Genomic DNA, 27,643 nt, shown 5'->3' with positions numbered 1-27,643 from the left:
GACGGGGTGGAAGTGGTGAGCGGACATGGCACGGTTTGGCCCTGGGAGATTTCTGTCTGACACGGCCAGGGAGGATGGACAGGAGAGGGTCGAGAACAAAATAGGAAGGTCAGCACAGGACAGGCAGGTGTCACCTGATGTATTGTGGGTTAACAGCTTCCGAGTAATGTTGCCATCGGCTCAGACCACAACAGAGACATCAGTGAAACAAAGCTGAATTCCTCTGAATGCCTCTGATGTTACGGGACTGATTCTAGGAAATCCTGTCGTACTAATTTTCTGTTCGGCCGATCGATGTCCAGGCTGCAACGCAAGAAAACAACACAACAAATGATGGCAGTAATTTACCGATTCATCTGGCTATTATTAAATAATCTTTTTTAAGCCATATGGATAGACATTTAAAAAAACAACCCTTTGCTTCTGAGAGTAAATGTTTCTGTTTCTGTCACTTGTCAGTCTCAATGTAGCATCAGTTTTGTGAGCTTGTATTTAAGGTTTGATTACATTTATTGGGTCATTGGCGCAATGCTTAACAGTGAAAACGACATCTTGCCGGGACTGAAAACAGCCGATGTTTATTATGTCCATGCTGGTATGGTGGGAGGGGCTTATATAGGGATTGAGGAGCTGCAAGAAGACTCTGAGCTTGTTTTTAGCTAGGGGCCACCAAAGAGGCATCTTGCTCACCCAATAAAGGAAGTGACCACCAGCAATGTGGCAACCAGAGACCACTGAAAGTTAATGACATTTGGTGACCTCAAGCGACTTTGGGTGAAATATCCACTGGCAGCACAAAGCGCGCAGGTCCCGAGTTAAACTTTTCACAGCTTTGAAACGGGCGATAGCAGCAGCCGAACACAGCGCAGGATGCATCTGATATATGACTGTTGGTTTTCAACCCGAGTAACCATAAAATATAGAACAGGAGAAACACTTAACCCCTTAATGCCTAGCGTGTCATAGTTTTTGAAACATTATCAGTGTGATTTTTTTTTTTTTTTTTAATTATTTTTTATTTTAGCAATACATAGTAAAAAATGTTGGACTTGGCAAATATGATAGAAACTAAAAAGCCATAAATGTATTTTTAATTATTAATTACTATTATATATGTTAACATTTTACATGTTTTGGTAATTGTTTCATGGTTCAGGGTTAACAGTAACACTGAGTCATGTTATTTATTGCTGATTTATACTGATGATAGTTTAGGATCATTCACAAAAGCAGTGATCTCAGATAGAGGAGATGAACCTGCCGGTTCTCAGCCTGCCGCTAATCACAGGGCTTCATCTTGTTTAAGTTCCCCACCTGTTATTTCCAGGTGGTCTTTACTTTCAGTTCTGATGTTTTTTTACGTTGTATGTTGCTTATATTGCTTCTCTCTGCACCTTTAAGTGTAGCATTTGCAGCTGATATTTTCTGACCACTAAAGTCGTAGTGGTCTAACATAAGGAACATGGTGGGCAAGTTTGGTTTATGGCTTCAGCTGATGACAAGAAACTTTAAGCACTTGCTAATAGCATGCTGTAAAACCACAACTTGCCATGTTTACACTTAGATGAAGTGGGGTGAGTTTGCTATTTTGGGATAGAGCTGTTCACAGGGTTTGCTTAGAGCAACAAAAGTGGTAGATTACCACTTTTGTCTACTATCTTTGATCTTCTCTCTGGGTTTTACCCTCCTGACCTCTACAAGTATTTGTGACGCTTTGAAAATGCCTTTGGTCCAAACTGCCAAGGGTCATGCTTCAAATGGCAGCTGGAGGCAGGTTATATCGGGGCTTCTGAACGAGTGATAAATGCTGTTGTTTTTCTCTTAAGGATAATAAAATGAATAATAACTTTCCATCAGTGGAATAATAAATGATGAATCCCATCGTGTATCGGTATACAGCTAATGTTTTACTCTCACTGAAAAGACATCAATCACTATGGCTGCATGAGTCAAGTCAGTCAACAACATTTTCTCAGCCTCTTCAGATTCAGATAATGAATCGCGGAGCTTTATCAGCAGTCAGTGGTGGTGAAGCTTCTGTTGTATCAGATCATACTGGTGTCTTATTCCTGTGGGGGAAAAAAAACAAGCTCTGGTTTCAACATGTTAAATAATTATAAAGTTGCACACTGACCTTTTCTCTGACCCTTTCTTTAAAGGCTGTTCTGCTGACAGGCTCTAATTAACATTAGCCTCCAGAATCTGACTGATGTCTTCTGGGAAGCGGAGAACAATCCTGGCCAGGCTGTAGTCCTGTAAAACACAGCAAAAGGCCATCAGTTCATCTGTTCATCCCCCACCACTCCTCCTCATCGCTTCCCACTCCCCCTCCTCCTTCTCATCTCCCACTCAAGTGAAAGAAACAGCTGGAAAGATGCTCGTAGACGCTGCCATTAGAGACGCTTTCTATGTGTTGCGTTGCATTTAATCTTTTCACTCAGTTATGTAGCTGACTGGCAGCTCAAAACATGCTGATCATTTTGATGATTTTACAGCCTGACAAGCAGTAAATGTGTAAAATGTGACATGATGCTCACTGGGACTTACGACCTTTTGGACACTGGACGTCTTAGAAATGTCTTGTCAGTTTGGAAAGTAGATTTTGGCACCTGTTGCTCTCTTAAAGCCCCAGGCTGCCAACAGTCTGAGAGCCCAAATGTTCCAGACACTTCAGTCTTTTAAAGATGTTTATTTAACTCACCACAAGCAGTACAAGTCAGCTTGTGAAAACAGTGCTATGACATATTTTATGGAAGCTTGTTTCTGCCACTGAAGAGAAAAAAATGCCATCCATAACTTGAAATTTCAAGTTAATAAGTCAGAATTTCGAGTTAACTCTGCCAATTAGGAATCTCTGTGAAGGTACTTTATTTCCTTGTTACCCGAAAGCAGAAGGCAGAAGACATCAGCTCCCAGTGCGACAGCTGCCGGCCATGATTTAAAACTGCTGAGCACGTTCAGCGTGGTTTTACAAATGATGGCATCCTTGTAACTAGGTGGATCGTGTGGCATTATCTGGACAACAGCAATTTGTTCATGTTCACTGTACATTGGTATCTCACTGATGCCATCTCTACCTGATTTTGCGTGCTCCTGTTCCTGTGCAGTCTGCTTCTGGGTAACAAGGATGACGTCATTCACGTTGATTCCTGATTGTAGTTAGAAAGTAACTAAAATTTCAAGATATGCATGGCAATTTTATTATTGTTTTTTTCCAATGGCAGAAAAAAGCTTCCATCCTTTCCTGAATCTAAAGGTTGAAAACATGACTATTGTATAATGACGTAATAGTGATGTCATCAGGGTCCATTGAGGCTTGGATTTGAATTTGTCAACAGAAATCTTCTCTTACCTTGAGGCGTAGGAACAAAATGGAGATGCGTTAAGGCAATGATTTTAAAATCTGCATTCCACTTTCTGGCGGAGGAATTCCAAATAGCTTAATGCACCTTTTTTATGTCTTGTATCGAGAGTTGTGTGTAGTGTGCTGATGGGAAATGAAGCAGTATTACGCAACACACTCAGTATTTGTCCCTCTCCGGGCCCTGCTGCTAGCAGAGCAGGAGCTCAATTAAAGCTCAAACAGTGAGAAATTGTTTAAAGTTAATGTTTTCTTTATACATTTTTTTTTTAGCATTTTGTGTATAATGAATACCCAGAAGTGTAGCCAAAACTAGCAGAACCAGAAATCAATGAATGCCCTCCACTCCTTATTCTCCCTGTGAAGTTTTTTATCCTTCCTCTCAGAAGCACCTGAATCAGCGGCACATTGCTGGAACGTGGCCCCTTTCAACTTTTCGTCCTGATATTACCAGTCTTATGACAGTTGAGGCAGACATCACATAAGTGCTGTTTGTGTGCTGTATTTACTCGGGCATCAGTTAACCCTTGCTCGTGCCGCACTCTCTATATCGATTTGTTTTTTCTTCTCAGCTCTGAAGCTGTCGGCTAAATCATCGTCTCACTTTAAACACATTTACCTCTCCAAAAATGATTTTCTGGCTTTTTCCCTTTTTTTGCGTTCTATTTATCCAGCAAGAATTGCCTCTCTGAGTGTGTTTTCTAATCTGTGACTGGTTCAGATTTTTCAGTCAAGGTCAAACCACTTCTGCTCCTGAAATCTCAAAGCTTACAGTTTCCCCTCATTCTCCATGATAAATTCAGGTAGCATGAGAATACGTAGTGAAAACGATTCCCCATTCCTTCTGCGATTCGTGTAGTGCCGACAAGTACTCCCCACGCACCTCCCATTTTTCACTGAAAAAAATCAATCGGCTGCATCTAGGGGCTCGTTTTCATCATCACTTCATTGACTTTCTCCCCAGCTAAATTTTCTTTACAACTACCTAGTGATACTGCTGGAGGCCAGGGAGATCATAGCACGTCTTAATGAGCTTGTGTGTGCAAGCATTGCTTTTTCCTTTAGCCTTGTTAGCTGACATTTAGTGAAGGTGCTCATGTTGCTGACAAAAGCATTCCCAGTAATGCTCTTGGAAAGTGAGGCACGTATAGCTCTTTGTTTGATCTTGACAGCTCAGAGCCATGATCATCACACAAGCGGTCAGAGGAGCAAACCAGGTGAGACGAAAGCACCATGCTAGGATTTTTTGTTGATTTAGCAGTTTTGTGGTTTACATTAACAGGACATATTTCTGCTGAAAAAGATAAAGCTGCAAAAAGTGTTGTATTTAAAACTTTCACGAAAAAGCTACAGAAAGTGTTGATTTTCCCCATGCCGTGCCCCAGCATGATCTGGTATTGATCGTACGCATCTCTGAAGCTCTACTTAAGTCTCACAGGTGTTTAGTAGACTGAGATCTGGTGACTGTGAAGGCCACAGCATATGACTAACACCATTATCATCCTCATCAAATCTTTCAGCGACCTGTGTGCCCCGTGGATGGGGGCACTGACATCCTAGACGAGGCCCCTGCTATCAGAATAGAAATTTTTTCATCATAGAGTAAAGGTGATCACTCAGAACAACTCTGTATTGATTTGCAGTGACCCTTTCACTCGAAGGGGACGAATGCCAGCAAAATGTCTCCCCACAGCATAAAAGCGCCACAGGACTTCTTAATGTAGGGGTCAAGGGTCAAGGTTTTTCTTGGGTTATAATTGATGTAGTTGGGCCAATAAATATTTGGCACATTTACATTTAATCGTTATTATTTTGCATCCTGTTTAGTTTGTTCGGGGACGTTTCAGGCCTGAAAATCATTAGAAATGTTTCCTGAAATCTTTTCAAAGGCCTCATATACCTCATGTACAGTACTGTAAAAACTGTTTGAGTTGCCCCTCATTTCTTTATATGAAACTGTAAAAAATCAGAAACACGTGCAGCAAGTTATGGTTTATAAGGTAAAAACTGTTTGCTTGAATGTATTGAATGTTAAGCTTGAAAGTTAGTTTTTAGTAGGGTCTCCTTTAGGCTCCACACAGCCTGAACTCTCTTCTCCAGGCTTCCTGAAGGACATTTAAAGCTCTTCTTTGGATATTGGCTGCCTTTATACTAAAAGGCTGGCATAGTAATAAAATATTACTATGCCAGTCAAACTGTGTTATCCTTTGCATGTTTCTTTTCTTTTATTTCTTCTTTTTTTTGTATATTTAAGTAAAGAAATTGGGGGGAGGGGGGTGACAGGGTACTTGTAACGAATTACCAAAAATTTGTTGTGCTTATTTTTTTTGTATTTTTAACCAAAAATTACAAATTTGGATTACTAATACCCAGTAATGAGTCAGTCCTATACTACTAAAATAATTTTATAACCTTTGGTCCAGAATAGCCCTGTTTTGTCTTGCAATCACGATAATTGCGAGAAATAGCAATGTTTGACTGTATTTTTTGTATTTGCAAAATTTGTGTATTGTTAACTGAGCCGTGAAAGTGAAGAATTTCCCTTTTTGAGTACATATATATATTATTTTGGGAAGCTGCTGTGGTTTTCTAACAATCCCCCATTTCAAGTCAGCTCCATCCTTATAGCTGTGCAGTTCTTCCGTGCTTTTCAGTGCTGACCTTACTCCCAGCATGTGTGATGTGATCCAACATGACATCGAGTATGTCTCCTCGACCATCGAACGGCTCTTAGTGCTGTGTGCCAGAAGAGGCCCAGCTCTCCGGTTCCCTCCGCTGTCCTACAGGGAACCAACCGATCGTCTCTTCTTTTCAAATGGAGCTTAGGTTTTTCACTGTCGCAGCAAGAGTGTCCCTACAGAGCTGCTACTCAGCTACTCAGGTATGTGGAAAGGTGTGAATGAATGTCACTGTGGGAAACAAACACATGTTTCACCCCTCCACCCCCACCGCCCCTCCCAAAAGCACTCAAATGACTGTGCACAGTTGCTTATGCAGCTTTACCTGTCAGGTTTAGTAGTGGAGCTTATGTTCAGTTTCTTTCTCTGTTGTTTCTACAGCATTATTTCACCACACCCCACACATTTCAGTGGAATTATTTACCTGAAACCTGATTTGTTCTAGACATACATACAAAATATAGTTCTTCTTGGTCTTACCTTTCACAATAAAAGCCCCAGAATTTTACTGTGTGAATGTCATACTTTTGGGGTTCTAAAGAGAACTCTTACTAATATATTTAGAAGTATGTCAAAACAATTTAGGATTTATCTATATTTTTATCATTGTTTATAGTAGTTTTATAGCTAGTAGTTGCTGTGACTGTGACTGTAATTTTTAAAAATATATTAATTATATGATTATTTAAATTATTTCAAAAACATAATGTAGAAATGTATACAATAGGATTTTTCTGACCTTTTGCTTCATGACAGAAATTCCAGCCTCTTCTGAACAAATGAATGTATATTGATATAGTCCTTTTCTACTCTGACTCAAAGCACTTTTCACAAGAATCAGTCACACATTCAATCAGATCTTTATTCAACACCTTTTAGCGATTTCTAACTTTGATGCACACACTTCTGGATGCATTTAGGAGTTCAGTATCTTTCCCAAGGACATGCAGACTGGAAGAGTCAGAGATTGAGCCGACCTTCCCATGGGTGGGTGACCCAGTCTGCCTCTGGAGTCACAGCCATCCCCTAAAAATGGCCCTGATGCATTTATCAACATAAAGTCTGGCTTTGATTCACAAAAACAAATACATACACCAACACAAAGAGAGATAGGTCTGCTGCAACAGCAGAAAACAACTATAGTAGAGGATGATGGGGGAAAAAACACATATAAACAAATGAGCAAAAATATATAGCCTACATGTCTATAGACCACCACTTATCTAGCTGAGGGGTGCAGCTGCCACAGAGGCATTGTACACCATGGACAGGTCATTGGTCTATTGCAATTTAAGTGTCACTAATTAACATATCAATATTAAATTATTACAGGTTTGCAGTATTTGATTTAACAGTGACAGTAACGGGCTCTTCTTCTTTTTTGTTCTTAATCGAGATGGAACAACAGGTTAAAGGTGCATTAATGGCACCTACTGTAGCATTTGTAGTGCCTAATATACTACAAGATATGGGTAAAAACAAGGGGAAATATTTTTTCAAAGAAATAAATTACATTTATTGGCTTTTTTGTAATGTGTAGTATGACTCCTATAAGAAGGGAGCACTGAAGGTCACCATGACACAGTATGCTTACTCATGTCTAAAAGCACTGGTATCTATCCTAAGCAGACTGATTATTGCCTCACCCACGGGATGTGAACTGTGTTAATGGAAATCAATGATATCAGTGGCATTTCAAATGTGACTTGATGAGATGTCGGAAGTTACTGGGAGAAACCCATTGATCACGTGAATATTGCTGGCACTGTATAATGTTTTGCAAAGGCAGGAGCTTGGTGACCTTTAGGCCACCTTCATCCAAACACCATTAAAGTCAAGTCCCAGCTTTAAATATTACCATAGGGAATTCCAACCAAGAGACATGGAGGACCAGTGCCCCGGGTTAATAACAGGTAAATAACCATCGGGAAGGAGGAAAAACATTAGGCGAGAATCCCTAAAATGTTAGTCTATGATAGTACTAGTTAAAATACAGATCCCAAATTGACGTTATGTGGGTGTTGGATGTGTTTTAGATGGTCCCCCATGAGATTCACTGTGAGAAATGTTCTTTGCCGAAGGAAAGGTAGAGAGAAAATGCATTTCTGCTTCTTTGCTCCATGATACACAGTTCAAAGGTGAGCTGCCAGCCTCCTCATCCCACTTTCTCATTATTTTAGAACAAACAACATTCTTGCTATGTCAAAACACAAAAATAAAACATCTTATCTCTTGCTTCCTTCACGTTTGTGCCATATAAAATCAATAATCTGCATGCATGCGATGCAAACACTCGTTTGGTCTTTCTTGACAAATAAATGACACAGAATCAGCCGAGACCAAGCTCAGGCTTAATGCCTATTTCCACCTATTTATTTTTCAAATATACATTTCCTAAAGGCACCATTTCTATTTGTATTCTCAAGCAGAAGTATTATAAGAGGATGCAGCGAGTCTCATACATATAACCGCAATGTTTTGCTTTGCTTAGATAAAACCTTAAGTTATTTAAATGTAAATACAGTGATGTCTTGTTATATTTGCAGTCATTCATAATTATTGAATACAGCTCTTATCAGTAGATTACTGTGAAGGAGATAACTCCTGATAAGAACAAAAAACAAAAAGGGGCATTAATGCATTTCATTAGCTTAATGTGCGTTTTGCTTGACCGCATGCTGAAAGCATGTCAGTGTGACTCTTCAGTCCTCTCTCATTGACAGGCCATGAAAGAGTGAACGTCAGGCTTCTTGAGACCACTTTGATAGAAAAAATTATGTAGTGGCTTCATGTTCTTTAGATATTCTTTGTCATTAAATGAGGACATTGTTCCACTGGACAAAGAGAATGAAGTCAAACAGAAACAGCGGAAAGAACAGAAAGCCACCCATTTGCAAGACAGACAGTTTCTGCAGCTCCCAGCAACTCTCTGTGGACTCTGCCTCTGACAGTCAGGGATAAGTGGCCATTAAAATCCCATGATCACTTAATACACCTGTCATTAGCCATCAACTGTGCATTAACACTGCAAGCCGGGACTTACTACAGAGGAAGAAATAGTCTTGCCTCAATTAAAAAAAAAAAAATCATCCCAAATTTGTCGGCATGTCTGTATAATAGTGTGCACTGTTAAGTGCGCTCAGTAAAGTTAATTGATTTATCTGCAAAGTGACTATAGAAGTGATTATGTAATTCAACTTAGATTATTTAATTCAAGTTATTTTTTTATTTTTACTTTATAATATGCGAACACAAAACAGTTTTTATTACAAAGAGGGTGCTGAAAAATGGTTTAGCACTCTAAAAGCAAATCTCTTCACTGCTACATCATGCATTTCTTTAGATTGCACTGCTGGTTGTTAGTGGTCATTTTGAATTCATCTAATCTGCACTTTACCAAGAAAGACATTAAGAATTTTGGGTTGCAGGAGATGCACTTCATTAATGAAACAGAAAGGATGAAGGGGAAATGGCTTGCTGCCTAACAAAATAAGGTCCAACAACTCATCCTCCACAAATTGCTAAAATTACTACTTTTGTTCTTGTTCTCCTACTATTGCTCCTTTTAAGGCAGACCTTCCCAAAGTGTGGGGCCCACCCCCTAGGGGGGGCGCAGAGACATTGCAGGGGGGGCGCGATGTGAAAAGGGAAAAAAACAAACAAGGCTTGGACACTGCTAGCACGGGGCGCCCACACAAACACAAAGCAGGAGATGAAGCATGGCTGAATATGTTTCCAAACCAACTTCATTCTAAGCCAAAGACTAGAAAATATGGTGAAGCATATCTTCCCTTTGCTTTCACCTGCACAAGTGCCAAGGTAGGTCTCCCCTGCATAATTGCTTTTCCCTTCGTGGGGAACATGTGCTGGGCTCTCCAAATCACGGACAAACAACATCCCACATTCTTGATTTTTAGTTCACAAACACTTGTTGTAATGACTAACTACTCCTGACATTTTGGAGATGTTAGCTCTTTATACAGTAAAGTTACAGCGGAATACAAATAACATCAGGCTGATCCTGCCACGATTTGTTCCCCGGTTCAAATCACGGACAAACAGGATCCCACAGCTGTTTATGTTTTTAAACCCATTTTGCACAGAGAGGCATTTTTGAAAAATGTATTGATAGCAATGTTGAATATTATTACACAGGAAAAAAACAACTACATGTAAAATAATCACACCGTGATGCCTCTGCCTTTCTAAATGGAGGGACAGTAACTGCGTGTGTATATGTAAGCGTGTAAAACCTGAAGATAGTCAGATTAACAGTATTTTGTCTCTATCTGCCATTCTGCAATTCATCTCACGTAAACAATAACGTGGCGCAAAGCGTGACGTGAAAAAAGTCACATACCGTTGACGTTGTGTGACGAACTCTGTATTCCTCGTCCACACGTAAAAAATGAGTTTTAAAAGAAATCTCAGTTTTCGGGGATTCGAAACACCATTTACGTGTGGACGAAACAGCTGCGTTTTCAAAAATACCCGTGTAGGTGCGGACGTAGCGTAATAGTAGTTTATTTCATTGCTACCTGTAATTTATTGCAGATTACTTGTATTTGCTTAATTGTTTACAAAATGTTTGAGGTGTGAAATAAACCGCAATGGAGCAAAATATGGGTGTGTGGGGTTGGAGGATGTGTTTGTGTGTGCATGCGTGTGCGCCCGGGGGGGGGGGCGAACATTTTTCATGTAAAACAAAGTGGGGCCCAGCAAAAAAAGTTTGGGAACCACTGTTTTAAGGCAACCGATCATGCAGTGGGGATGTGCAGGGTAACCAAGAACAGGCAGACGGTTGTAATGTTCTGTATTAATGTCAATTAATACCCATCTAATACCCATCACAGAGGACTTCTTGTCTTTTGTGCAGCCACCATGACATTTTTTCTCCCTATGCAGATTTCAGCAGAATGAGGAGCTCTTTGGAGTTGAATTTCACATGAAATGTAATTCAGAATAAAGTTCAGTTGTATGCAAATGCAATCTTTTGGAGACAAGTTTGAATAAACATTAAGAAATAGAATTGGGCGATCGAACTGGTAGAATATCAGACACAAGCTACCACTGGTTTCAATGTCCCATGATGTGAACACCCTATTCGTCCTTCTCAGTTTCCCTCCTATGATGCATCGCAGCTGTGTAAATACTTTTATCTCTGTTGCATTAGAGTATCTGAATGGCCTGTGTTTTAATTTTTCTGCAGTCTTTGCCTTAAAGTGTTTTTAATCTTTCCAGCTTTCTTCTTCTTGTTTTTGGAGATGACTCTGTGCTCAGAACTCAGTTCTCTTGATTCTGGCATTTAGATAACACAGACAAGTCATCAGTGTAAACAAAACCGGTACCGGCTTCAGCTTTCCCAAATCCCAGACATTTTGATGCACAACTTCTGTTTTAATTGCAGTTTCGTCTGTAAGCACAGTTTCTGCCAAAACAATGTTTTCTACCATTTTACAGGGGGAAAAAAAACAGCAACAAAGCCGGGACCAAGGCCAGTCAATGAAATGTTATCATTAATAGAGTCATTAAAAGAATAGCAAGCTGTCTACGTATTAATGGATTTTCTGGTAATTGTTTTTGTTGCCTGAGGCCTTGGACGTAGATTTGTTTTGTTGGTCTGTTTGTTTCTTTCAGTATCATAGCTAAGGGTCGCCCATTTTCTGCATGGATATACCATTTGAAAAGGGTAAGTGCCAGGCCATTTTAATTAGGTCCAAATGTCCAAAACAGGACTTTTTTTCTGCCAATATTTCCTGCAGATAGAAGAAGATAGAAGTCACAAATTGAGTCTCAAAATTGGACTGTGTCAGAAGCTGCCCATTTAACCACCTTCTCTACCTTCTATTAAGTCATATCACTGGTAACAAGAAAAATGATTGCAGAAATGAGTTGTACAATATCATAATATTCACCTTAAATTGACAAGAAAAAAACAGAAAATACTTTTCTCAATCACAACAAATGGCATGACAGAAATATTCTGGCATTAGTCTTGCAATGCTCATACAAGCATCAGAAAATTGTGAAGAAATTTTAATGGTTAGTGCTAAGAAGTCTTTGAAGCCCTGTTGGCAAAGGATTCGCATCACCAGGAGACTTGAAGTGATTTGGAAACCGTCACAGTTTGTGTCCTGCACTCACAAGCGAGAACCCAGTTGAATTTATTTACATCTACGGTCGCCTGCCACAGACCTAAAATCATTATAAATAGACCGCAAGATAATAAGTTGAGCCAGTTGAAACACCCTGTGCTACAATGGATCTTATCCATCTCATCATCTTTTGAGATTTGAGATTCTGAGATGGATCTGCACACTCCTGAATTTGCACCCAAAATGCTGTCCAAACTTTCATTTATAAATGCCAACGCAGCCCCCATAGCTCATGTTGGAAAGACACAGGAAAAAAGCTGTTGTGGGATTTTTACTAACAAGTTGCGTAGATGGCAGAGTCACACGAGATTACAGACGACATGCACATTTATTACTAATTGCCAGAGATCCCAATCGAGTAGGTCTTTGGAATGCAAAAGAAAAAACAAAGAAAGAAACTCAACAGTTTAGTTTTCCCACAAATTAATTATCTATGAGCTGAATGTAAAGAGCTGCAGGGTTACTTGTTGGTAATTTTTTCCAAACAGGCAAACAATATAAGGTCACTCTCAATTTGCAGCCATCCAGGATCCTGTTATTATTTGGAGCCCTCCAGAAAAGTCTGCTGAAGCCGAAATGGTGGTTTTTAGGTCAAGTGGAAACTATCGTCAAAAGATTTTGAGATCTGAGTTCCTTTCACTCTTCCTGAAGGCAGGTCAGTTGTTTCGTGATGTTTTGTTGTGGAGATGAGCTTGCGGCAGACCTGAAGTAGTAGCTGAGATTAATTGTGGTGAGATGCTTTTGGTCAAACATGAATATCCATGTTTGAGTTAGCTAAAATACAAGCCCATGTGGGATATTTTTGGTTGCTTTGCTGCCTGAGGGTAGCTGACAGCTGTTTGGTTTGCCAGCAGTGCTGTCAGATAACAGGCCAGCGAGTTCCAATGTTTCTTCGACGACTTTTCCCCTTATTGCAGTTTCACCAAATAAATGTGAAAACGAGGCTTGTCGGCGCTCAGTCCCACAGGAGCAGAACTGGCGGCATCGGGCTCTCTGTGGTCGTCATAAAGCCGCACGACAGGGAGGGTGGGAGGTACGGCGTGTGCTTGTGGTAGCGCTGGCTCTTAATGTTGCTGCAGTTAGCTCGTGCTCCCTCTCCCCCTTCACCCCAGCAAATCCCCACCACCTAGCACTGAGTGATGTCAGACAGTCAGGAATGCTGGATGCTGAAGGAGAGCGCAACGGCAGCAGGCAGCAGAGATAAGGTCCCCCATACCTTCACAGATTAAACAGCAGGATTAACCTCTCTACTCCACCACTGCCACCACGGTGTCTTTCACCCCCTTATCTACCCCCCACCTCCTCCTTTTCTCCTCCAACATTTGCCACCATACATTTGTACAGTTGTCATGATGTGGGAAATTGCTTTTTAACCCTATGTGGCTTCGCTCTGTCCTTGCCAATTGAAACATAAGAAAACGGAGCAGACCTTGCCAGGGAAAAAAAACATTACTGTTTTGCCCCAAAAAGGCTTTCTGGTCTCGTCCCAAGCCAGACATGAAATAGTATGTCTGCAGGAATATGGAGAAAAGGAAGAATCTGCTGAAAATGTCGAATATTACAGCAATTTTGTCAATTCCTGTCAGCGTCTTTTCTTTGAGCCAGACTTAACAACTTGAAGATTCAATTGCTTTTGAGTTATCATGTTCAAAGGAGTAAGGAAAGCACCAATAAATAGTCCAACAGATAATGTCCTCAGCAGTGGCACCCTGAAGCCACACTACAGAAACGATTTGCAGATATGTATTTCATGCTCCAGTGTTCAGGGCTCCAGCCACACTTCTCACAAAACATGTCCAGTTCTCAAACTTTACGGTTATTGGATAGCAATCAGAAAGTGTATATGTTTAACGAGTCCACTAAAATGGAATGGTGTATATTTACATAAAGTGTACGGCGCAGTATTGCTTCACCCAATATCAATTCAGAAGACAGTGCATCTCAACTATCCTTGCCCACGGCTTTTTCTCCAGTTATATAAAAACTACATTTGAAATACTAATAGTTTTGTTATTCTTACACAAGAGTTATTGTGTTTTCTAATCTAATCCATTTTCTTTGTTTGTCCCAGGTTAGCCTGTGGGTTCCAAGTTGAGCTATTCAAAGGGAAATGAGATAGTTGGTATGCTCTGCGTTTTTCCTGGACATTTTGTCATGATAATGAATGCATGTTTACTCAAAATATAAAAGAATGCTCATAACTCGATATGTTAACAGTTTTTGTGCCTTTAGCCTTTTGTTCGGCTGCCAATGACTATCATCGGTCATATCAGATCTTCTTTTTGGTTTGGGCTCAGAACGATGGAGGAAATGTAGATCCCCAGCTCTCCAAACCAGGCAATTAGCATAGCATCCCCCTGTGTTAGGTACCTGCGATAAGAGGGCTAGTGACCAAGTGAGCTATGACATTCCATTGATCCAGAAAATTGCTGCGGAGCCAGCCTTGAAATTAGTTTAAATTGCTGAATCAAAAAATGTTATCCTGGGTTCTGGCAAGGCCAGCGTAAACCTCATGCCTCTAATCCCCAGACTGATGTGAAAAGTTGTCAGGGATCGTGTCACCCACCACCACGATTGATGGGGGACTTTGGATTACGCATGACAGAGAGAGACACATGCAAGCAACTGGGATTTGACTTGGATGGCACTTATGGCTACCAGGGTCGTGACTTGGTTCCAAATCTGCAGGCTTTGGGAATTTCCAGTGTGATCCAACACTGGCTTTGTGCTTTTCAATTCAATTACACGCCATCTCTTTACTCTGTGACAATGTCAGATTGCAAGCTCTCTTAAATGCAAGTTGAGTCATAAATCTAAGCTTTGACGCTTGGTTCAAGGATTGGTGGGGGGATAATTTACCATCAGTCAGGTGCCTCATTTTATCCTCTTCGGATACTCTTAAAATAGCAACAAACAGCCACATTGGAGTTGCAGACTGATGGAAGGAGGGCGCAGGCAGGAATATGTCAACTCTAAACAGCTTTAATGTGGAATAACTTCTGGTAAGAGGATCACTGAAGCAAACACAGAAGTGGATTAAAGTCAAATATATTCTGTAAGTATAATCACAAGTCAGTTAAAAGCAGGGTGTTACCCAGAATAGTAGCGTTGTGAATTGTAGGTGACACTTAAAGTAAATAGACAATGATTGCTCACAATGGCAAACACAGCAGCATGTTAAACTTAGAGCGAAGTAGTGATTTGAACTTTAAGAACTCACTTGCGCTCCGGTTAGCGTATCATATGTTTTACGCAGTAATTAAACAGGGAGTAGACAGTCTTCTAAAACAATCTGAGCTCACTGCTTGGCTGCAGTGTGCTGCTGCCGCCGCTCAGGTGTGCTTCAACTGCTCACTAATAAACGGCTGAAATGTGATTTTAACACCACTGCACAGCAGCCTGCCACAGTCAGATGCAGCAGATGCTGTTTTAATCAGTTCGTACAGGGAAAAACGTGGAGCTGTACAGTCGGCGCTTCCTCCACCTGACATCGCTACACTTGGCGTGTCTTCTTCCCTTCTTTGCCACAATTGGCTTGTTGTGTATTGACTTTCACTGTTAAAGAAATTCACCCATCTTCACCACTTAGTTTTGAAAATGTCAACCACCAAAGAAGAAGGCATTTTTATGTGCCAGTTTGACAGGGCAATCTTTGCACCACCCGTGTTTGTTTGTTTTTAGGTTTGTTTATCACATACCACAATGTCAGCAAATATAAAACTGGTCTCTGTTTCACTTTCTCTTTTTGACTTATGTGAAAAAAAGTTCTGCTCTAAGTGGGTGAAGCCTTAAGTATCGTACATAATCCCTTTTGCTTCTGACAGGAATAAGAAACTTGCTCTAAAGACCACTCAACAGAGTTTTAAGTTAGTGTGTGAAAATCCAGCAGGATAAGAGAATGCCCCACTGGATACTCCCGGATTAGTATATCTATTGATTTGTGTCATCATGAGGAACACAGAGTATATTACAAGCACATTAGAAGACAGTATCTCCCCACATTAAAATGTGAAGCAAAGGGAACGAGGCAGGGGCACTTCAAACGGCTGCTTAGAAGCTTACTGATTTGCTGAGTGTTTCTTCCCAACAGGTATGTATTAATGTGCTCTCATTAGAACTCAAAGCCACAAAAGAAAAGAAAAGCTATTCTTTACTTGGAACAGCTGGGGACTTCTTTGCTTTCATTATAAAGCTCTAGATAAAAAAAAAAAAAAAAACTCTTCTAAGTTAAAAAAAATAAAATAAAAAAGAATGTAGGATGATGAAGAAAGTGCTATTGCAGCAGCCATTGCTCTACCTGAGCAATCGTCAGTGATTTGTGTGCTTACAATCTCCCACTGAGCAGTGAAAAACTATAAGGCCTGACAGTGTGTTGACTCTGCAATGTGTTAAACCCGTCATGCATGTCACATCAGTACAGAGGCTGATGTGGTGCAAATATAGCCAACTATAGCAAAGTCAGTATGTGATGGTTGGCTATAAAGCTAAACAATGTGTGTGCTTATCCAAGCTGCAGCTTAAAACTTTTTATTTTCATTCAGTTTAAGCCACTTTTATTCAAATGGCTCCAGTTGACAACAATAGCTCACTGTAAGGAAGCACTTGGCAACAGTGGGAAGGAAGAACTCCCTGTTAACAGGAAGAAACCTGTGTGCTCAGCGAGGGGTAGACATCTGCCGCAGCTACTTCCGGGCCTAAAGTAGTCTGCGTTTAATATGGCTTTTGTGTTGTTAACATGTTTAATGTTATGTATTTTCTTCTATTTAATCTCAAAAAGCTCCTAAAACCGTCAGTGATCACTGTTGACCTCCCTCAGCTTTTATTACCTCTAATCATTTATTTAAGCTCAGTTTTTAAAACCTTAGGATGTAACTACAGCCCAGCCCATGCAGCAGTATATGAATGACTAACCTCGTATTGTGGATGGATTATCTCAGTTGTTCTCCTGGCTGAAGTTTGGTCCTTTTACAGCATCCTGCCATGCGATTACATTTGTTCCTGACCACCGAGAACACTCACGTTAACTTTTATCAAGTGGGAAAAAAGTTAGCTTGTTTATATTATGCTAACATAGCTGTGTCGCTAGCGGTCATGTAGCACATCATTATTAGGGCTGGGTATCGTCACTGATTTCTAGAATCGATTCAATTCCGATTCACAAGGTCCCGAATCAATTCGATCCACAATTCGATTTGATTCGATTTGAATCTGGGAAATTTTGACAGTCAGATATATTATAATTCAGATCAGTACATTTACATATTTTTGTATCTATAAAAAGGAAGCTGACACATGCAAGATTTTATCAAAGGTGTGAGCGTCACAGCAGATGCCTTTGCGTCAAAGTAGCTGAAGATAAAACACAGAAAAACATGAAGGCGATTTTCCTGGCCTGGGATTTTATAAAAATATTCTGCAGTACATCAAAAACAAAAGAAAACCATTAATGAACACATGAACATCACTTCTGAAGTTACTGCGGTTTTATTAGAGACAGGGCTAAGCGTTTTGCCTTTTGCATAATTTTAAAAAGTTTAAATTTGTTCAGTATTGAACGGCAGAAATTAGGTTTTCTTTTCGGAAGTATATAAAACGAAAAAGAAAAAAAACGTCGGCCGACAGCGCTGTAAACAACGATAGACTTGTGCGTAACAAGCAAGCATGTAGAAAACAGTACAGAGAGAGAGAGAGCTGTGCATCATGGTCGAAGCAAAACAGTAAAAGTAAGAGTGAATACGTGACGATGTTTATGTGAAGCGTAGTTTGGATCTTCTTTTGCTGCTGGTTCGGTCAATATTATTTGGAGAGACATCAAACTAACAGCTTTAGAATCGGCGCATAAAGGGCGTGAACACAAAGCGCGGACTCGCCGACAGATCAGAATCAGCGAGCTGTCGGCTTTCAGCCCCGACTGTGAGAAAGGCGACATCTAACTGATTCTGATCCGCGGGTCGCGCTGTGTGTTTAAGTCTTTGTGCAGAATCCGTGTTCCTGCTCTCATTTACTGTCTTAGCTGTTTGGTGGTTGTTGAAATTTTGTGAGATTTCACCTGAGATTCTGGCATTTCAGGCAAAATAAATTAATATTAAAAAATCGATTCAGGAATTTAATGAATCGATTTTACGTAATCCAAGCCAGAATCGATTTTAATCGATAAATCGATTATAATCGATAAATCGATTATAAAAACCCACCCCTAATCATTATATACCAGCTAGCCAAACTTCAGTAACCCTACAAAGGTCACTGCTGTTTAGTTTTTTGTCTTCATTTATGTTGGAAGTGATAACAGAGCTGTACATTTTAATTTGTTTCCAAAACCCTGCAGTCAGGACATGCTATATTGTGTTTAGATAGAAGCTAGCGAGCTAACTTCCTGCTAACTTCTAACTCCGTTAAATGTCATAAATTCCATTTTCATGGATGCCTGGATGTTAAACTCAATTGTTACACCTGGTAGAGCAGAACGCTGATCATTTTGTTAAAGATGAAAGACTAGACAGTTTTTCAACTCTCAGCAATGCCATAGTGATCGTTTGATATATGGACCTGCAGCGGAGGTTAGGCCCAGACACGGCTAGTGACATCAGACTTAACGACCGGATTGGGATAATATGGTAATAAAAGGTCTTTAACATATTATTTTAACAGCCACTATCATTGAAGAACACAAACATAACTCAATTGCAAGGCTGTTATCATAATGCATATTGTGCACTAATACATACCGCAGGGAGTATCCCGCTGGGTTGTTGTATTTGTATGTAATTTGTAACATGAAAATTGCTAACCATAAATAAACATCATTCAAGCAGACCAGCCCAGATGCTAATGTAGATTAATGCAAGAGTTTTGGCTGAGGTAGTGGATGCAAACACTAAATTGTTTTTGCACAGTCCTGCATTTTTTGTTCTGGAGGAAAAGGTTTAAAAGTGCAGTTTAGAGTCTCAGTCGTTTGAAGAACAGCGTCTTTGACTAGAAATCTAAAAGGCTGAATAGTCATAATGACGAGAAGAGTACATGACCTTCTGGGTTATTTTCAGAGGATGGAGAACGGATGCAGTGCATCGCTCACCTCCGTCATGACGGACATCATCTAGTTAAAGCCTGTGAATCACAGACTAATTTAAAGTCTTTGTCAAGACACTTGATCAGAGCTACTCATCAGCTGCTGCTTTGTCAGGCGGATTTTGGCCTTAGCACTGACGTGTACACTTTTCTAAATGAGCACCTGAACCTTCTTGCATGACAGTGTTGTTGATGTGATTGAACGACAAGGACAATAAATCCTTTTAGGTCAATGGTTTTACAAGCAAAGGTCAGACACTGAAGAGGAGATGTAAGGACGTAAATTTTAGGTGGTTCTTATTGGTTGCTGCTGTCATGAAGATGTAAGAGCTGAACTCATATTTGAGTGACATTGAGGAGACGTGTATTATGGACAGGGTGAGGAGGACTGAGAGCAGCAGCTGCAGGCTTCCCATCACACTGCAGTAACAGATTATGGATGTGTCCTCAGACTGTGAGCTGAAAATGAAACAGAAAAGATACTGTAACAGCGTGAGGACCCTAATGAACCCTTATCCTTTGGATCTAACTTGACGTGTGAACGAACGGCAGAGCAACTGACTCTGTATCGAAGCATCAGTGTTAAAGCTTTTAAGGAAAAATAATCTAAGATGTCTTATCAGAAAAGGAAAAAAATGTCTGCGGATTTTTTTTCTTGTTGCTTATTATATTGATTGCAGCTTTACTGACATTATCAGCAATGTAAAATGAAAGCGATATTAAAGTAAGCACCTTGGAAGGCCCAAAACAAAGCTTCCACAGGACACCAGTATGAATACCAGATTAACCGGAGAGCACTTATGTGACTAACCTTGAATGTCTTTGAGCTGGTTTTCTTATTGGCTTGAAAAGATTTTAACAAATTCTCAAAGTGAAACCTTGAAGGGGAAAATAAAAGCTCCACCCTTTTCTGTTTTGTTTTGTGTTTTTTACTTTCAGCTGTCTGTTCATAGCCTGACCCTCTGGGAAATAGACTCATAATACACATCCATCTCCACATATTGATCAGGATTATAATACTCTGAACATTCAACTATGAAAATCTTAACAATACCACTGCTCACTATAACCAAGTTGAGGGAACTCAAGGCCACCAGACTAAGGCTACTTATTACTTTAAAGTTCATTATGAAAATACACACCTGTTCCTTCAGCTTTACATTATTAGCACTTGGAAAATGTGCTTGAAAACATTGTAACTAGTACAATTTCAACAAGAAAACAGCACATTGAACACTGGAAATTTGAAACTAGTCATGAAACTTGTTTTTTGTTTGTTTGTTTGTTTGTTTTAATTGCATTTCTTTAGTTGATCTAACTCAGACTTAATGGATTGGATTGCATTTATATAGCGCTTTTCGAGACCCTCAAAGCGCTTTACAATTCCACCATTCATTCACTCTCACATTCACACAATTGGATGTTAATTCAGTATAACTATTTATGGGTTTGCGTAAATAGAGGTTTATAAATCATTTTCGTTAACCTTCCACACACACACATTAACACGTAGGAGAAAACAATTGAATTATCTCACAAAACGAGGCCTGTTTATACTACATAGTATATAACTAATATGGAATGCCTCCGAGTTAACACATTTGACCTGGCAGTTGATCAGAAAGTTGTGTGAATAATGAAGTGAGCTGGGAATATTTGCTTTCTGCAGCCAAAACAGAATAAACTGTAAATTACAAAACATTATGCAAATAAATGAGATAATTTTTCTATGCTTGGATATTTCGGCATGAAAATGCATGAAAACCGCTACTGAAACAATACTTGTGAATTTTCAATGAATACATACATCAGCCACAACATTAAAACTGCTGACACATGAAATGAACAGGCTTGATTATATAGTTACAAAGAAGTATTCTGGTGGGAAACTTCGTGTCCTGTCATCCATTTGGATGTTACTTTAACTTAATATTTAATTTAATACCATCTCAAACCAAATGCAGAGCCGCATGGAGCGACATCCCCCGCAGAACGCTCCACAATGTCCCAGAGAACATGACAAAGAGTCAATCTGATTGAGCATCTTCAGGATTTAATGGAAGAAACCTGATGCTGCACACGCAGGGGATCCCAATAGAACATTCCCAGAGGTCTCATATCCATAATTTGAAGGGATCAGTCCTCTTTTGGTGGTTTTGAAGGAATTATTAAGGGTGATTGGTGGACTGCAGGTAAGATTTCCAAAAGACATTATTAAGAATGTAGCTGATCATTATGAAACTATTGTTTACAAATAACACAAAGACTTAATAAACAAAGTGAATAATAGTATATTTGATTTATTTTGTGGGATTTAAGGCGGTTATTTTTTTTTTTTCATATCACCTCTGTTTTAAAAAATGAAACCTACTTTTTGCATGAATAAAAGACTAAAAGAGTTCAGAAATTGCACTCCGGTGCTTGTCCCATGCAGAGCTTAGAAGAAGACCAAGTGAGGACTGTGCATATAGGCAGATTATTTCATGCTAAGGTCAGTCATAATGACAATAGGAAAAAAAGCATACCTTTTAGTTTCATTCAGCCAAGCTGCTCCATCGTTAAATAGTTGCTGTGCGAGGACCTCCTGGGAAATTAAAAACATATTGTGCCACAATTTCCCTGTGACTCAGAACATCCCTCGGGAGAGAACTTTTAAAATTTCTAATAAAGGAGACTTCAAATTACAGAGAGGGGACCTGGCATTAATTAAACTGGGGATTTCAGTAGGGTCAACCTCTCATATTTATCTGTTTATATCCATGGTTTGGTGCTCTGTGAAGACTGTTTGGTGTATTGAGGTCACAGCTCATGGGTAAAACAAACATGTGGATGTTGTCACATGTGATACAGGGATTATTTATGTGTTACAATAAGCTAAGACCACGAGGTTGTAAAAATAAACTGTGCGTCGAACAGAAACATGTGATGAAGTTTGCTTTTCTGTGAGCCACGCTCCATTCGCTTTGTAAAATTTCTGCTGTGTGGGCCATAATTGTCAGACTGTAATGTCATCAACTCATCTGTCCAGGTAACCTTTTAGGAAGGTGTGCAGTGAGAGTCGTTTTGATTAGGCTTGCAGCATGCATCGCTCTGAATCTGTCTTTATTTCTGCTGCATCGATGATCCCTCATCAGCTACCTGCGCTTTCACAAAACTAAAAGCAACATTTCTTTGTGTCCTTCTGCGGAATATTTGCAGACTAAACTTGTGGCTGTTGTTGTTTCCAGCCTTGACCTAACTGGTTGAATTTCTGGCTGTCTGGCAATATGCGAGGAATATAAGATGTTGTTTTTCTCTGTGTGTTGTGGGTCCGTCTGAAGCAGAGCTGTGGTCGTGCATGAATGATATTCTACTTAAGTGTTTTAAGAATGCCTTCAGGTTTTTTGTCCCATAGCCGTTTAAACACAGCCATGTCAGACAGATTGCTCAAGTCTGATGATGTAAAATGAAGTAAAGCCAAACTGATGGAGATGGGTGGTGACGTTTATGGTTCCACATGATTTAGGTGATTTACTTTCCCGAGGACTAAATTTCTTCGAAAGCACTAAAACTAAAGGCCGAGGCTGAGAAATTATTTGTCAGTAATTATGACCTTCAGAGGTTAAATCCTAGCACGTAGCAAATCCCTGACCTTTCCTGTAACAATGAACATCTCTCAACTTAAGAGTTTCAGTGCTCCCTGAATGAAGTGTTTATATTCAACATTGATGCCAGAGAGAGCATTGATACTGGGCGTTTCAGGGGAGGAAAAAGCCTGATTTACATTCAGTGACATTTTTAGAGCATTTCTAATCAGTATTTTCATATTTACAATGGAACAAATAAATGTCTGTAAAGTGAAAGATGGCATTTGTGGTGACAAATCCTGGGAGCATTACAGGCGGACTCTGTCGGCTCCGTTTGGTTCTTTTATCTCTCTATTTTTATTTAATTCCCAACAACTTGACTTTTGGTTCATTCTCATCGCTCCCATCAGTGCCTCCTTGTTTTCAGCCACAGCAGGCAACAGAAAATGATATAATATGATCTATAATAACAAGTGACCTGCTAAAGGGACGGATACTTCCCTCGGGAGCTAGCAAATAGCAAAGCTGAGCTGAATGAGGGTTAATATTGCCCTTAATTAAACAAAACAATATCAAAAAGTGCTCCATTTCTGCAAATCCAGTTGCTGTTCTTTCAGTTTTCTGAACCCTTTCATCCAGCTACAATCTGACCACAACCCACTGCCTACACTGTTACCACTGCTCTCACATTACATTGCAAATAGATTCATAATAGAAAGAGAAAAGAGCTTTTAGTGCAGCAGCTCAGTGCATGAATGTAAACACACTTGACAGACGCATCAATAGCTGTATCAGAAGCTACTAGCTATCGGCCTCAGCCTTTGTAAAGAACCGTACAGCTTACTCAGGATCTTTTAAGAACTGTTTTTGAAACAAGAACACCTTTTATGTTGCTGTAAAGAGTGTGCTGCATCAAAATCCTCCTTGTGATTTCTTTGGCTGCTCAACGATTGTTATTGTCAGCCATAGTTTGTATGTTAAACACCGATTTGTGTTCAAATACTCACCAAGTTTAGTGAAATTTAAGAGTGCAATGCAAATTGGAAACCCTGAATACTCGCCTTCAATTAAAAGTTGTGCCTTTTGAAACATGTTACCTGCTAAAGATTTATTTTGAAGGCGAATGGTCTCCCTTTTCTGTCTGTACTACAGTTTCATTATTACTCTGAGAATAGTTGGCAAGTGTTTGCGGACAAGTCGGCATCTTCCATGTAAACTACAGGCAATCACAGCCATCTGCTAACAACCAAAGCAATTGCAAGGCGGTTTTCGGTGCTGTATAAAGAGTATATCTTTATGACCAGTTTTACCTTACGACTTGCAGAAAATCCAGCAAATGGGAAATACACATCTTTCCCTAGAAATTCCCTCTGAATTTCAAAATAAGAAATAAGAAATTAAAGCTTGTTGTGGTGCCCCCAAGTGACCAAAGCAATAATCTTTTTTTTTTTTTTTTTTTTACTGTTGCTGCTATTATTGCTACTTGTATTTGTCTGTGATTAAATACATACATTTGTTAATAATGTTGTTAACTAGGTAATTTAATCTGTTCTTTAACTAGTGCCTCCAGTCTTTTATTTCCTGTATTAGCTTCGTAATGTTGCTGTTTATACTGAGTCTGGTTTTACTGATGTTCTAGTGTACTGGAAACAAACTATGTACTATGAATTCTAAAACTCTTTAATTAGTGCACCTTAAACTTCACATTAGCTGACTGGCTAAATAATCGATGGATACAAACTGACTCAAAACACTGTCTCCTGGGGGGTAATTAGCTGTAAATGTTGAGATTACACAAGCATGTATTTGCAGACACACTAAAAACAAAACTATGTTAGAAGTCTGTGTCAGCACAGAACCTGAGAAGAAGGATGTGGCTACACGTGCTTCAGTTCTGGTACAAACCATGGTTGCATGACTTTAATTACATTGTCTGTTTGGCAGAGCTGTGGCACATCAATCTTATCTGCTCAGCTGCAAGCAACAATCCCAGATCTCAACAAAAACCTCTCAGCTGACACAGGGCCTGAAGAAGTACAGCAAACATTGTAATCCTCCTTAGTTTGAATGATTTTAGCATCTCACCTTGCCTTAAGATCTGTCATATTAGGCATGCTGAAACAACAACAAATGTTGGAAACCGTCCCCCCCCCCCCCCCCCCCCCCCCGTCTAATCATAAATCATAGAGTAGTAAGGAAAACTGGAACAAGCTGATGATCGATAGTAGCACTAACACGATGACTGATGCAGAGGACATGAATGAATCTTAACAGCCTTACTGTGTACAGTTGTTATCATTTCATTATTTGATTTTTGAATTCTATGGGCATCGTGTTCATCACTGCAGAATAATAAAGTGGCAATTGTCTGTTAATCAATATTGCAATGAAAATGTCTTGTATCCCTTGTGAGCCTATTTGTTGTGTTTAGCATTTCAGATTAGGTTTTAACAATGTTTGATCAAGCTTAATTGAAGATAAGGCCAACTTTATCTCCCCTTCAACAAACAGCAGGGTAGAGCCAAGTAGGAGTGATGGATGGCTCCTCCTACCTTCTCTTGTTGTTTGTTTCATCCCTCGCTGTGTTTAAAAATGACCCTTCAAAATGGTACCAAGGGTGGAAACTAGTGTTCTCGGCTGCACCGAAGGAGGACATGCTTGCTTGGGTAATCCTTAACCATGGCTTTTACAAGGGCCTTTCTTGGCACCACGGCGCACTCCTTCAAACATCAATATCAGCTGCGCGCTATCCCCTTTGGGTAGGTTCAGTTGATGGCTTTCCGTCTTTGTATGACGGCTTTCTGGCAGAGATGGAAGCGCCATGGGAGTGGACTGACATTGATTTCTTCATCCCAATGCACACGCTGATGTATTGACTGCCATGCTGATCAGTTAGAGACATTCTGTTTCTGTTTGGCGGAGCTGAAAGATGAGAACAGAATTGTATCAAACTATGCCACCATTCGAAGGCCATATTAATTTCTTTTTTACTGTAGCACTCTGATCTTTTCTGTTTCTTTCATGAGGAAAAATTCGACTTTATTCTGTGTTTGTCTGTGAAATGCTGTCGGAGTCGGTTTAGAAAAGAAGCTTTGACTTACTCTTCGAGCTATGGCACCCAGTGTGATTATGTTGAGGGTGTCAGGCGCAAACAGTAAGGCCCGATTCTCTCTGTTGCACTTTCTGTCATTCAATTAAAATCTGCTGCTCGTGTTTAAAATTTCTATAGAGTCTCTGAAGAGGGAAAAAAGGTATCTAGAGAGGGGTGGGCCTTCCCTCTTTTGTCACAGTGAAGAGCCTGTGATTCATTTCAATTTGTAATCATAATTTAGTCATCTCACTGGAGCAGTTTCTCACTAATGATGTAGTCATGCACAACACAGAATTCACAGAATTCAAGATGTTAAGGCTTCTGATGTGTTCAGAGGTATATTTTGCAGCCTGTTGTCACAGTGCAGCTAAAATAAACATGCTCCGTTTCTGACATCTGTCAGAGTGAATTATAGATCTCCAGAAGAGTTGCAAAAGTCACAATTCTTCTTCTTGGTGTACGGCTTTGTTGTTTGTTATAAAAAAAGAGGTTTTCAGTGTGCCTGACTTGCATCAAACTGATAACACATACTCTGGAGGCAGAATACGAGAGCAAAGCGCACTGCAGCTGCTTCCCCACCTTCAGGTAATGAAGCTGATTGTGTGCATGTGTGTTTGGTGGAAGAGTGCAAATGACCTTCTAGCAAGATAAATAATTCTGCACGCTTGTTGACCTAATATAAAAATGTAAAAGCTGAATTAATTGCATCTTAAATTCAAATAGCTGGTAATTTTCCAAATCCATCGCTTGCTAGATATGATGGATATGTAAAATGCTTACAGTGCGTCACCTCAGTCCTGCCACTGAAAGTGATTGTCACTGGAAGCATTCGGGATGGCTTTGTGTCTGTTAAGTCCAATGAAATTGCTCTGAGTTGTATTAATGGAACTCAGTCACAATTTGAGCAGCTAGGGACAAGGTCAAAGTCGAGCCCACCACCTTTGAAATTGATTTGACACCGATTCATCCGTGTGGAGCAAATGTGTGTTAAAAAATGCATGCCTCTTGATATTTTTGTATTATAAATGTTGAAGCCACATTCACCTGTGACATAGGGGAAAAATATATCAGTCTCCTCTCTCTGAGTTTGCAATTTAGCAGGCATACCTCAATTTTCACTGGAAATGATAAATGTTTTTCATGACTAATATACAGGTTTTCATTACGGATGAAAAGTAATTTTCAGTCTTTCACCCAGCACAGTCCAAGTGACTAAATAAATAAGTATAAACACCAAAAGGATTGTTTGGGGCGATCGTGGCTCAAGAGTTGGGAGTTCGCCTTGTAATCGGAAGGTTGCCGGTTCGAGCCCCGGCTCGGACAGTCTCGGTCGTTGTGTCCTTGGGCAAGACACTTCACCCGTTGCCTACTGGTGGTGGTCAGAGGGCCCGGTGGCGCCAGTGTCCGGCAGCCTCGCCTCTGTCAGTGCGCCCCAGGGTGGCTGTGGCTACAATGTAGCTTGCCAGTGTGTGAATGGGTGGATGACTGGATATGTAAAGCGCTTTGGGGTCCTTAGGGACTAGTAAAGCGCTATATAAATACAGGCCATTTACCTGAACAATGAAATGGATCGTTTCGGATCTTCGGCCGCGTAGTGAAGCCAGCGTAACAAATGGCCAAAGGTCAGTGTGATTTTTCTTTTTTGTCTCTGAGTGTCTGAATCACAAGAGTCTTTCAAAACATTCTTTGCCCTCCATAAACATGAAACAATAAATCTGAGTAAA

The 27,643-nt window shown here is 40.0% G+C and overlaps 1 protein-coding gene and 1 long non-coding RNA gene across 2 annotated transcripts in view; both read left to right on the top strand.

Moving 5' to 3' along the window:
- Positions 1 to 27,643, top strand: part of asic4a (acid-sensing (proton-gated) ion channel family member 4a) — a 115,077-nt gene that overhangs the window by 41,843 nt on the left and 45,591 nt on the right. The window lies entirely within an intron of this gene.
- The window catches only part of LOC146500919 (uncharacterized), a 53,244-nt gene that overhangs the window by 9,655 nt on the left and 15,946 nt on the right, over positions 1 to 27,643 (top strand). Inside the window, exon 2 of the long non-coding RNA XR_014869698.1 lies at positions 1 to 27,643. This exon is cut by the window's left edge and continues 2,655 nt beyond it; it is cut by the window's right edge and continues 15,946 nt beyond it. This is a non-coding gene — a long non-coding RNA (uncharacterized LOC146500919).

The sequence above is a fragment of the Neolamprologus multifasciatus genome, chromosome 16, assembly GCF_963576455.1.
Source record: "Neolamprologus multifasciatus chromosome 16, fNeoMul1.2, whole genome shotgun sequence".
NCBI classification, from domain to species: domain Eukaryota; kingdom Metazoa; phylum Chordata; class Actinopteri; order Cichliformes; family Cichlidae; genus Neolamprologus; species Neolamprologus multifasciatus.
Note: the sequence above shows the minus strand (reverse complement) of the source record. Positions and strands in the feature narration are given on the sequence as shown.